This window comes from Prionailurus viverrinus, chromosome C2 (assembly GCF_022837055.1).
Source record: "Prionailurus viverrinus isolate Anna chromosome C2, UM_Priviv_1.0, whole genome shotgun sequence".
In the NCBI taxonomy this organism is placed as follows: domain Eukaryota; kingdom Metazoa; phylum Chordata; class Mammalia; order Carnivora; family Felidae; genus Prionailurus; species Prionailurus viverrinus.
In genome coordinates, this window is record NC_062569.1 from 41,628,052 (window position 1) to 41,639,309 (window position 11,258).

The 11,258-nt window shown below is 36.1% G+C and overlaps 1 long non-coding RNA gene across 1 annotated transcript in view; it reads left to right on the forward strand.

Annotated features, from left to right (window-relative positions):
- The window catches only part of LOC125175324 (uncharacterized), a 63,784-nt gene extending 54,746 nt beyond the window's left edge, over positions 1 to 9,038 (forward strand). Inside the window, exon 3 of the long non-coding RNA XR_007155754.1 lies at positions 8,977 to 9,038. This is a non-coding gene — a long non-coding RNA (uncharacterized LOC125175324). The remainder of the gene's footprint in view (positions 1 to 8,976) is intronic.
- The last annotated feature ends 2,220 nt before the right edge of the window (positions 9,039 to 11,258 follow it).

Here is an 11,258-nt window from a genome sequence, read left to right on the forward strand (position 1 = left end):
TATTGATTTAGTATAATTCTTTATGAATTAAATTTCTGTAAAAAATTACATCAACTGTAATTCATGTAACTGTAATGTGTTATAAGACCATATGAAAATTGGGAGTGTGTATGGAGAAAACATTCTCCCTTTTCACCGTAGCAGACACTGTTGGTTGACAACCTGGTATCTATGACCCTCTTCTGTAGATGATGATATATTATCTACTAGTTGCTTTCTCATTTTTCATTCTTTCTTTCTTAACAGCACACCTGATTTAAATGGAGGTGCAAATGAATTTGTCTAAAAAGCTACTTCCTGGTTCTCTTTGTAGAATAGACAAACATGAGACATAATGCTCTTCTATGGGATAGGAATTGCTGTGTAGAATTCTGGAAAAACTCCTTTAGAGGGGACAAACTTAACTGGAATATATGTTTGAATTTCATCCTACTTACCCTTCCTGCCTGCAACATGGCCTCAGTGATAGGGGATGGTGGAGAAGGCATTACTCTGACCCTGAGGTGAAAGACACACCCTGAAAATGGAGATCAAAAATAAGGGAACTAAAGTAATAAAGGTTTTGTAGAGGGGCTGCATTTTTCCTAGACTGTCAATTTTCCTAAAATTTCTTGCTGCAGAAAAAATTCCTAATGGATTAAAAACCCATTCCATAGTGTTGCTGTTACATGTAGCCTAGCACAATTCTTAACTGATAAAGGGGCTATAAGAACTTTGATTTTGTTTAAGATGGCAAGAAAGTCCTATGCCACCATAAATTACTTCCTAAGAAAAATTTTAACATTTTACATCATATATTCAAATTAGATTTCTCCAAAAGAGAATAGACAATATGTTAGTCCAAATATCTTAATATTGACGAAATGGGAGATCAGGTTCCTTCCAGTAATTGTTGCCTTTTGTTTTTTGTTTTTGGAATATTTGATTGGAGGGATAAACTCAAGGACAGGTCTACAGAGGGGGCTTAAGTCACAAGTGACAACCCAGAGTTGTCAGAGGTGGGGATATTGCAGAAAACAAAACAGGTAAAATTCCTGCTTTTCTGAAACTTAGGCTTGTACTTTTGGGAGAGAGACTATTTATAGACCTCTGATTACATAAAATAGGGAATGGTAAATTAAATGAAGAAAAATTAGGCAGAATAAGGGGACTGCAAGTTCGGAATGCTTGGAGGTTGCCAGAGAGGTGGCTCTTAGGTAGACTTGTCAGTAAGGCTTTCCTCATGAGAGGATTGTTGAGCATCTGCATGAAGTGAGGAAATAAACCACAGGCCAGCTGTGTGGCAGAACTGTTCCAGGCAGAGGGACTACCCAGTGCAAAGACCTCTAGATCAGTGAGGAGCAAAGGAAGCATAAGAGAGAATAGGTGAGGGGAGAGAACAAGCTTGGGGACGACACCATGTTGGCCCTGTTAAAGACCTTTCGTTATTTTGAGACCTAAATATGTATATTTAAATGTAAATACAAATATATAAATATATATGTATATAATGTCACCTATAATGTATAAAGTGCATGGCAGATAGCTTGCGCCTTACAGAGGAAAGTGTTTAATAAATTTTTATATCTGACATACCAATATTCTTTGAACTACATGTAGATCAGCATTTGCCGTATGACAGTGTGTGAGTTTCTAAGAAGTGTCTCCTTTATTTCTGTGAATTTAAAGGAAATGTATTCCCTGTGCCACCTCCACTGGCTGGGTCCAACATTGTGAGCCGATGGTTCGTGAGCAGAGCATAGCTATGTTACAGCCCCACTCCTGTCCTTGGTGTTCACAATTGGCATGATCCCACAGGGTGGCCTTGGCAAGGACTCTGCCTTGATCATTTTATTTCTAGCCCTTACTATAATTTGCAGTTCTAAAATAATGGACATAGAATAAATTTATAGATGTCTCAGGTTGTTACATGAGTTTACTTATTTGAAGATCCCATCAGTTGTGTATCATCTTATTTTTCCTGAAAGTATTTTTAAGAATGATGTGTGAACATCAGCAGAGTAGTCATATAATTTTTTTTTCCATTCAAGTGTTTTTTTTCCCTCAAGAATGTGAATGAGGTTTTACACATCTTCCTGACTTCTTTGTCAGTGAAATAATAGATGGGGAAGCCAGGTGACAAAGCATTCTTTCTTTACTTCTGTTTCTTCCCTTTAGTTCCAGGATATCTTTCCTTTTCTTACATCAGGTAGTTATTATCAGACCCTGGTAATAGTTCCACTAGTCCCTTCTTGAAACATCATTTAAATTTTAGTGCCACGTTTGAATTATACCAGCATTTTAAACTCAAGGAAGACGTAGAGATTGTAAATTCCCATGATGTGAGGTTCTTCCTTTCACCATGATTAATACTTGCGGCAGGAAGGATGGAATAAAGAATATTGTGCATGCTGGAATTTTACAGTCACTCGTGTACCCTGGGGGGTGGAAGTTGCAAGGAAGCTCAGATTCCTGTTCTCTTTATATATACATCAATTTTTTTTTGAAAAAAAAAAAAAAGTTCAATAGGTCCAGGGAAGAGATTACTGAGTCTGCTCAGTCCTGCTGGTGTATGCCTGCTGAGCTGGGGTAGAGGGTCACACAGCTATCCTTGCCATGCTCCAAGGAGGAGGCCTGCTGTGGCTAAAGTATATGTTCTTATTAAATATATATCATGATGTACCTCTGTTGATATTGCTAAACTTCTACCATAAAAAGAGTTGCGTATAAACAACAGAGCTAAATTCAGGTTTCCTCAGGAACCTTAGCATTAAAACTTGCTTAATACAATATTAACCTAAGAGGTAGTTCTTTTTATATATTTTGTTGTTGTTGTTGTTTTGTTTTGTTTTGTTTTGTTTTGTTTTTTTGGCCCAGACACAAGTACACAGTGCAATTTTAAGTATTTGTAAAATTATGGTAAACTACATTGAAAACATACAGTTTTATGCTGTCAGTTACATTGACCAAACCTTGGTTTCCTTATTAAGAATAATATAACCAAAATTCTCACAGCTTTCTGCCAATTTGTAGGAATGTCTTTGTTCCTATACAAATATTCAATTTTCTTAGAAGGGGAAACAGTAAGAGCAACCTAACTTGTTATTTGCTGTGTATGTAACGAGCTCAGATGGTACATTGTGAATTCTGTTGCCTCAAATCTAGCTTAAGTAACATTATTTATTTATGGAATGGTTGTTTCTAATATAGGCAAATGAAAGTGGTTCTGTTAAATCTAAATTTTTTTTTAATGGAACTACTCTGTAACACAGTGTGGCATTGACTTACTACAGCATATATTTCTGATTCTAGATTCAAGAGTCAATATATTCTAACGTAACTGCAAAGCTCTAAGGAACTGTAATGCCAATGGATATATAAATAGGTGATATTCATCTTTATATATTTTAGTGTTTTCAGAGAAAACCATTGAAACCATAAAAAGTGAAAATTATCCACAGAATAATGTGAATGAATTAATATTATCTACAGGGTTTCTGACTTGTATATAATGCTGATGTTTACGTGAGTCTTTAAAAAAGACCACCATTTAGAATTACCATCGTTAAGGTTAAATCTTGCTTAGGTGATGGGTTATCCATCCCTGGCATATTAGCCATTTACTTCTAAGATGAAGCTATTTTATTCCTTGTCATCACATAGCCATAAAAATTGCAGGCAGTCAGAAGTTAGCAATGGCTGCTTCACAGACCCACAGCAATACTTAGTAACAGATTTTCAAAGCAGTTCAAAGAGTCCAGTTTCCATCTGTGTTTGGTGAAGGGTGCACAAACCTTGAGGCCATCTGAAAACTCAGCTTCATCTCTAACACTTGGAATAACAAAGGTGTTATTTTTCAAAGCTGCATTCTTCCCTCCTGGGGTGGCTGTGCAGATTCAGTTCAGGGAAGGTGGGAAACTTCAGAGCAGGTATTCTCCTTCTAGACTTTGCCTCCTTCAGGGAGTTCCTTTGAGGGTGTCACAATGGTGGCCTCCTGAATATGGGTTATTGCCAATAGAGGCCAAGAGTTAATGAACCTTATAGACAAATACCTTCTGATTTTCTGAGCAAAATATCTGTGTAGAACCAGCATCTCCTTTCTTCCAGATTGGGAGTGCTATTTAATCAGAAGAAAGTAGAGGGTGCTCTCTGCCCACATTATACTGAGGAATGCAGCACTAACATCAAAACTCCATTTCATTCAGCTACATTTCTAAAACTAAGGCTGCAAATGTTGGGAAAGAGATAGTTGAATGTCCTTGTCTTTGGTTTGCTATGAATGGGTGTAAGATTTTGATGGGTTATAATTATTTTTTTCTGCTTTTGTTTGGCATCTCATGTATTAATTATCTGGCATGCTCTTTGACATAGTGTCTTTATAAAAGACTAACATAAATTACACAAATGCACAATTAATGAGACATTAATGAGAATACAGATATTTGCTGTTTGCTATCTCTTTGTGATATATTCCTGTCATCCTAAGAAAGAAAAGTCAAGAACAAACATGAGCAGTTCACTCAGATGTGTTCTTTAATTTTTTACTTTCTGAGTTATTCTGATGTCTCAAAGCTTATTTGGAATTTTATTCTTAATTCCTTTTAGATAATTCAAATAATATCACATTATTTTTCTATTTACTCCAAATTCCAATAGCTAATGGGTAGTTTTATTTGAGAATATATTATCTGAAAAATATATACCTTTCATAAAAATCACTGATTGATCTAACATAAAACGTGCTTATGAGAACCAAAAGTTTTATTTTAAAGGGTTGACAAAAGACCCACTTTAATGTGAGAAAAGTGCAAGTTAATGATAGAGATCATAGAGCTTATATATAAGGATTATGTCATTATACCTAGGTTTTCTTATTTGTAAAATCCCTTCATAAATAAAACCCCTTAATAAATAAAATTTACTTATTTAGTACATAAATAACAAAAGTCCTTAGTAAGTAAAAAAAAAAAATGTACTTCTGACCTTACAATTAAAAACATTATTTTCATATGACAAAGCATTCTGTCTCAAGTTAAAAAAGAGATTTTCCGTGACCACATTTCAAGCATAATTAAGATAGATAAAAAACAAATGGATTAACATCAGGCGGTGAGCCCCTTCTCAGGGGGCTGTGGTACAAAGGGTTCGGCAGGACTGTACTGCTCTCAAGTTTCTGGTCACATCCCCACCCACGCTGAAGGCAGGCTATAAGCAGTAGTAGTCCTGAGCGCAGAATGGCACAAGGCAAGACTGCTGTACGTACAGAACCGACGTGGAAGAAGATATGATGACCAATCCGCTGCTGCTGCCTTTGCGTGTAAAACTCGCTTTCCTGTCTGTGCAATATTTCCCTATCGGTGCATGTACAAGGGCACTAAAATAAAGTGAAAAGCAAGGGCATAAGAAAAAGTCATAAGCAGATTATACATAAAAAGTGGCCATAATAAAACAGTGTAAGGGAAAGTACCCAAGAGCTGTTGGGATACCAAGTACATAATAATCTTCAGTACAGACCTGTGCCTTCCTTCACAGCACTCACAGTTTAGTGAGAAAGCAAAAATATATTAAAAAATAATAGTGTTGAGCATAGTAATGAAACAAACAAACAAACAAACAAACAAATAAATAAATAAATAAATAAAATACTAAGAATGCATATGGTAAGGTCAGCGAACTAAAGACATCTGGGGCAACGTAATTATGGAAAATGTATTGTTGTTTGAGGCTGGTTTTTGAAGTTCAGTTTATGCCAAACCAATTGATTTGAATGTATCATGATTTTTCTATCTCCTGGATCTTTGTTTTTCTCCAATATCTCTGAGTCCTATTTTTTTAAATCACGATTTCTGCTCATAAATCTTTTTTTAAATGTTTGTTTTGAGAGCGAGCATGAGCGGGGCAGGGACAGAGAGAAAGAGAAGGACAGAGAGAATCCCAAGCAGGAACCCTGCTTCTAGCTCAGAGCTCGATGCGGGCTTGATCTCATGCACCATGAGATCATGAGCTGAGCCAAAATCAAGAGTCAGATGCTTATCCGACAGCCAACCAGATGCTCCTTCTCATAAATCTTTATGTAATCATTCTGATATTAAAGCATAAAGGCAGTTCTTATGCTTACTTTATTAACTCTCTTAGATAAACTAAATCCATAACCTCTTACTGGATTGTGACCTTGATGAGGGTACAGGTTGTTGCTTATTTTGTCTCTGTATGTGTAACTCTTAGTAAAACTTACGAATATATTCATGAATGAACCTACAAGTCAATTAACATTGGGATATAGAGCTGGAATTTTTATTAGCCTAATTTCAAAAAGGTTCAGAAAAGTACAGAAGTGATGCCAGGGGAATGAAGCAAAGTGTGACATCCAGGGTCATAAGAGGGAGTTTAGGGAAGTGATTCAGCTAAAACCTGAAGCTCAGAACTAACTGCGATTTTGGGTAGTGGGCATGCAGAAATCTTCTTGGAATGATGCTTTAACCCAAGGACATTGAACATAAGAAAGATCAGTTGGGAGTTATTTTTGATCTTAATCTTTGATCTTACATAGTCAGCTTACAGGCAAACCCATTCATAAATATGGCCAGTTGATTTTCTCTCATTGATACAGTCATATTCTAGCCATGGTTCTCAACCCTTGAGCATTTAGAGATAATAAGGGCATTTTATCTATCTCGGTGGCTGGAGTAGGCCGGGGGCATTTAGTGAATGGGAGGCAGGAATGCTCCATGTTCTGTGATTCCAAGGATAGTCTGCCCCCTGGAAGAATCATTCTACCCTGGACTGCCAATAGTGTTTTTCTTGAGAAATCTTTTTAAAAGTCTTTCTCACTTTTCTAGAAAAGTTTAAAGATTTTTATTTTATTTGCTATATTTTTTACATTTTAAGTGTGTATTTTATGTCATAGTTCTAGAAATACTACCCCAAATCTATAGTATATTTTTGTAAAGCTCCATTTTTATGCTTATGAGTTAGTTTTTTTTCAATTGCAAATATACTGCATATTCATAATAGAAATGTCCAAAGAACAAAATTAAAAGCAAAGGTAATTTTTCCTCCAGAGAGTCATACTATTAACATTTTTAACATTTCGATGTTTCTCTTTTCAGGTTTGTGTGTCTGCGTATATACATATTAAAAAGTGTCAAATTGCATATATTGCTTATAATATATTTTTGCTAACTATAAAATAAATCAAGAACAATTTTCTAAGCTAGAAGATAGTTTTAATGGAATTATTTTAGATGGCTGCATAGCATTACATCGCATAATACACATTTTTTCATGTAAATAATGTTGAGAAGTATATCATGGTATCTAAGTCATTGAGCTTGCCCCATGTGATATCCCAAAGGTAAATTCGAGGAAAGAGAGAGAGAGAGAGAGAGAGAGAGAGAGAGAGAGAAAGAAAGAAAGATTGGGAGACAGAAGGCTCTCATGGTATTTAGATATTTATTTTTTTTTTTTATAGGAGACCAATAGAAGCAGAAGTGTTCTGTTTTTACTTCTACTTGTGTCAGTAACCTCTCATTTGTAATGTATATACATTTACTCAAGTTAAGTAGAAGGGAAATGGTGTTTAAATGCATGGAAGAATACTGAGACTAAGAATTGAAAATGGGAGCTGGAGGGGCCCCTGGGTGGCGCAGTCGGTTAAGCGTCCGACTTCAGCCAGGTCACGATCTCGCGGTCCGTGAGTTCCAGCCGCGCGTCGGGCTCTGGGCTGATGGCTCAGAGCCTGGAGCCTGTTTCCGATTCTGTGTCTCCGTCTCTCTCTGCCCCTCCCCCGTTCATGCTCTGTCTCTCTCTGTCCCCAAAATAAATAAACATTGAAAAAAAAAGTTAAAAAAAAAAAAAGAAAATGGGAGCTGGAGAGTTCAGAGCTGAGGCTATTGGTTCAGGCTCATGACCTCCAGGTCCAATCACCTTTCCTTCTGTGGAGGAATCTGACTCAAGACAGATTGAGGAATTTCATAATAGATCAGGGAGAGAAGCAGTCTCCTGGTTTCATAGGTCAGGTTCCTTTCACTCTTAGCATGTTATTGGCTCTTTGATTCAGCATTATAAGACAAAATTCTTGGCAGTCAGCTGCTGACTTACTCATTCTTAATTCTCAGAGATTAAGACATTGAAGACACACACACGCACACACAAATAATTGCTGAATAGATAAGTAAATACATAAATAGGTGAATGTATTATGTAAGTGTATGAAGAAGCATTTAGAGACTGGCTGTGTACATCTAACACATGAATGATACTTACTGGGCTATCAGATTTGGTCATCTACATGTAAGAGCAATTGACTTATTCTCTGATTCTTTTTCTTAGATAGCTGTTTTATAAAATGATCATGAATGTCAACAGTAGCAAGAATGACAGAGAAAGGCAAATTTTTATGTATGGTGATTCCAGATAGTCTTGGAGATAATTCCAGCTAGAATCTTATATATTTACAGATAGAGAATGAATGACTCTCCTAGAGGGATACTGTGCAGTAAAAAAGATCACTGGATTGGGGAGCCTGTGTGGCTCAGTCAGTTAAGCGTCCGACTTGGGCTCAGGTCATGATCTCACGGCTTGAGTTCGAGCCCCGTGTCGGGCTCTGTGCTGACAGCTCAGAGCCTGGAGCCTGCTTTGGATTCCGTGTCTCCCTCTCTCTCTGCCCCTGCCCTGCTTAATCTGTCTTTTTCTCTCTCAAAAATAAATAAACATTAAAAAAATTTAAAAAAAAGGTAACATATGAACAAGTTGGATTCTCTTTTTCTTTTTGAGAACCTTATCACCTGATACTCTTCAAAAAGTATCTATCTATAAGAATAAACTGAATCTCTGGTAACTGAAGAGTCTAGATTTTTAGTATGATCTAGTTTCCGTAAGAGGCAATAAAGAGATTATTGAAACATTCCTCCCTGATTTCACCTTTCTATGATCGTCTCTATCGACAGAGACAAATAATGCTCATTAAATATCCATGTGCTTTTCTATGTTTTCCAGCATCAGTTGCAGTTAGATGTGACCATGTGATCGTGTTCTGGCAAACAGGAAGGTAAGTGGAAGTTGTGAATTACTTCCTTAGCACTGTGTTTCTCCTTGATCTTTCTTTTCCCGGCCAATAAAACATAGGAGGCCACATGTTAGGATGGCAAATTTCAGATTACTGTGGGAGTTGGCCTGGATCTCTATGTTCTCAGAAGGAGAACAATCCCTTTTTACCCACAAGGAACTCTGGTTGAATGACAAGCTGTGATAAACAACTGAGATTTAAGAGTATATTTTACCACAGTGTAACTTAGCTCATCTTGACTCATATATCCTTACATTGTGGCTTTCCTGTCATATCACCATTTAGAAAATTGACATAAATTTAGTAAGGACATAAAATGTATATAGCTAGACCAGCTTTGAAAATGTTAGTTATTTTGTATAGTTGCTTAGTGTTATTCTATTAATCTTACAAGGGAAAGCTGATAAAAATTCCTGGAACTTTTTCTTGGCTCAAAACAGCTAGTGGCTTAATTGCACTTCTCAGATATTTTTTGTGGTTGAAATAGTATAGTCTTGAAATAGTATAGCAACAGTTTGTTCTGTGTAACTTATACATGTTGATTTATTGAGAGTGTTTTCTATGGAATATTTTTCTAATATTGTATTGTATTATATTGTATTATATTGAAAATTGCCCTGTGAGATCATTCCAATTATGTACTTGATATATCTTCATGTGGATGCCTTAAAGTTGAAGTTCTTTGAAATTTACCTCTTCATCTTACCTCCTTCATTTCCTCCCTGCCCAAACATGTTCTACTCCTTTATCGGGTAAAAATAAAAATATTTGTATAATTTTCCTAGCTACAAAGCTTTGAGTCATCCCAAATTCATTTTTTCCTTTGTTTGTTAAATAAAATTTATCCCAAAGTTCTGTTGATCCTACTCCATAATCTCTCTATTAATTACTTTAATTAAAACTGTTAATATTTGTTACTTGGGTTATAGGTACAGGTCATCTTGTTTCTCCTACTGGATCCATTCTGTACATTTCCGCTGGAATGCTCACATCATCACATCTTTTCTCTGCTTAAAAACCTCCAAGATATCATTGCCCTTTGGATGAGGACTCTAAAGTCTTAGAATGATCAATGTCTTATGATCTACATAGTTAGCATTGATTCCTGCCACTCTTACTTCTTATACTCAGGTTTCAAGGCCACCCCGTTTTGTGCTTTGCACTCATCTCCTGATATTCATGCTTGTTCACACCTTGATGCATTGACTGTCTCCTCTGCATAGATACTGTTCACTCCTCTGCTTGACAAAAAGTATTCTCTTCCCTCAAGGTACCCTGTTCACTGTAACGCTGCTATGATACCACAAATTTCTTTTGATGTTGTAGGTTCCTTTCTTTTCTAAACTCCCTGGGTATACTTCCCATACTCTTAATATCACTTAAGTTTTTAAAATTAACTTTTATATTCTACTTTATAGCTATTTTTTATTATAACTTCTGAAGAGGAGAGTATAAATATCATTCATCCTATACCCTCAGGACCAATCAATAAGAAACCTTTATTTAATCATAAACTTTTTATTATTAGTTATTATTAGTTATTTATTATTATATTATTTATTATTAGTTATTGAAGTAAATTATTAAAAAAGAGAGAGAGAGAGGTTGTGTGTGGGTGAAGTCCAGAGAGAGAGAATCCCAAGCAGGCTTCTCCTGTCAGTGTGGAACCTGACATGGGGCTCCATCCCACACGAACTGTGAGATCATGACCTGAGCTCAAACCAAGAGTCGGATGCTTAACCATTGGAGTCACCCAAGCACCCGAATAAGAAGCCTTCTAAAAATAAATAAAATGAAATGTATTATGTTATACATGTTTTTAATAAACAATTGTTGCTGCTTGCTATAGCAGGAGACTGAAAACTAGGAATCTCAGTCGAGAGAGCAGAGATTTACTTTTCAAGATAAGGTACTTTCATGTGATTTTGACTAGAAATTGTGGCAAAAAGGATTCTGGAAAATCTGTTGGGATTTAACAATGCAATAGTTATTGGTTAGATATAATTCAAATAATTTCCAGTGATACTGAAGCTGTGTGGAATTGGGTGCTTAGCTCATATATTTTATGTAAGAATGCATTGTCTGTTGCAAAAATGAATTTGACATTAGCTTCTTGAGCACGTACAGGAAATCCTAAAGCCATAACATTTCCAACAACAATCTAAGGCATATAGATGTAATGGAGAAATTCTGGCTAAGAAAATACTAGAGG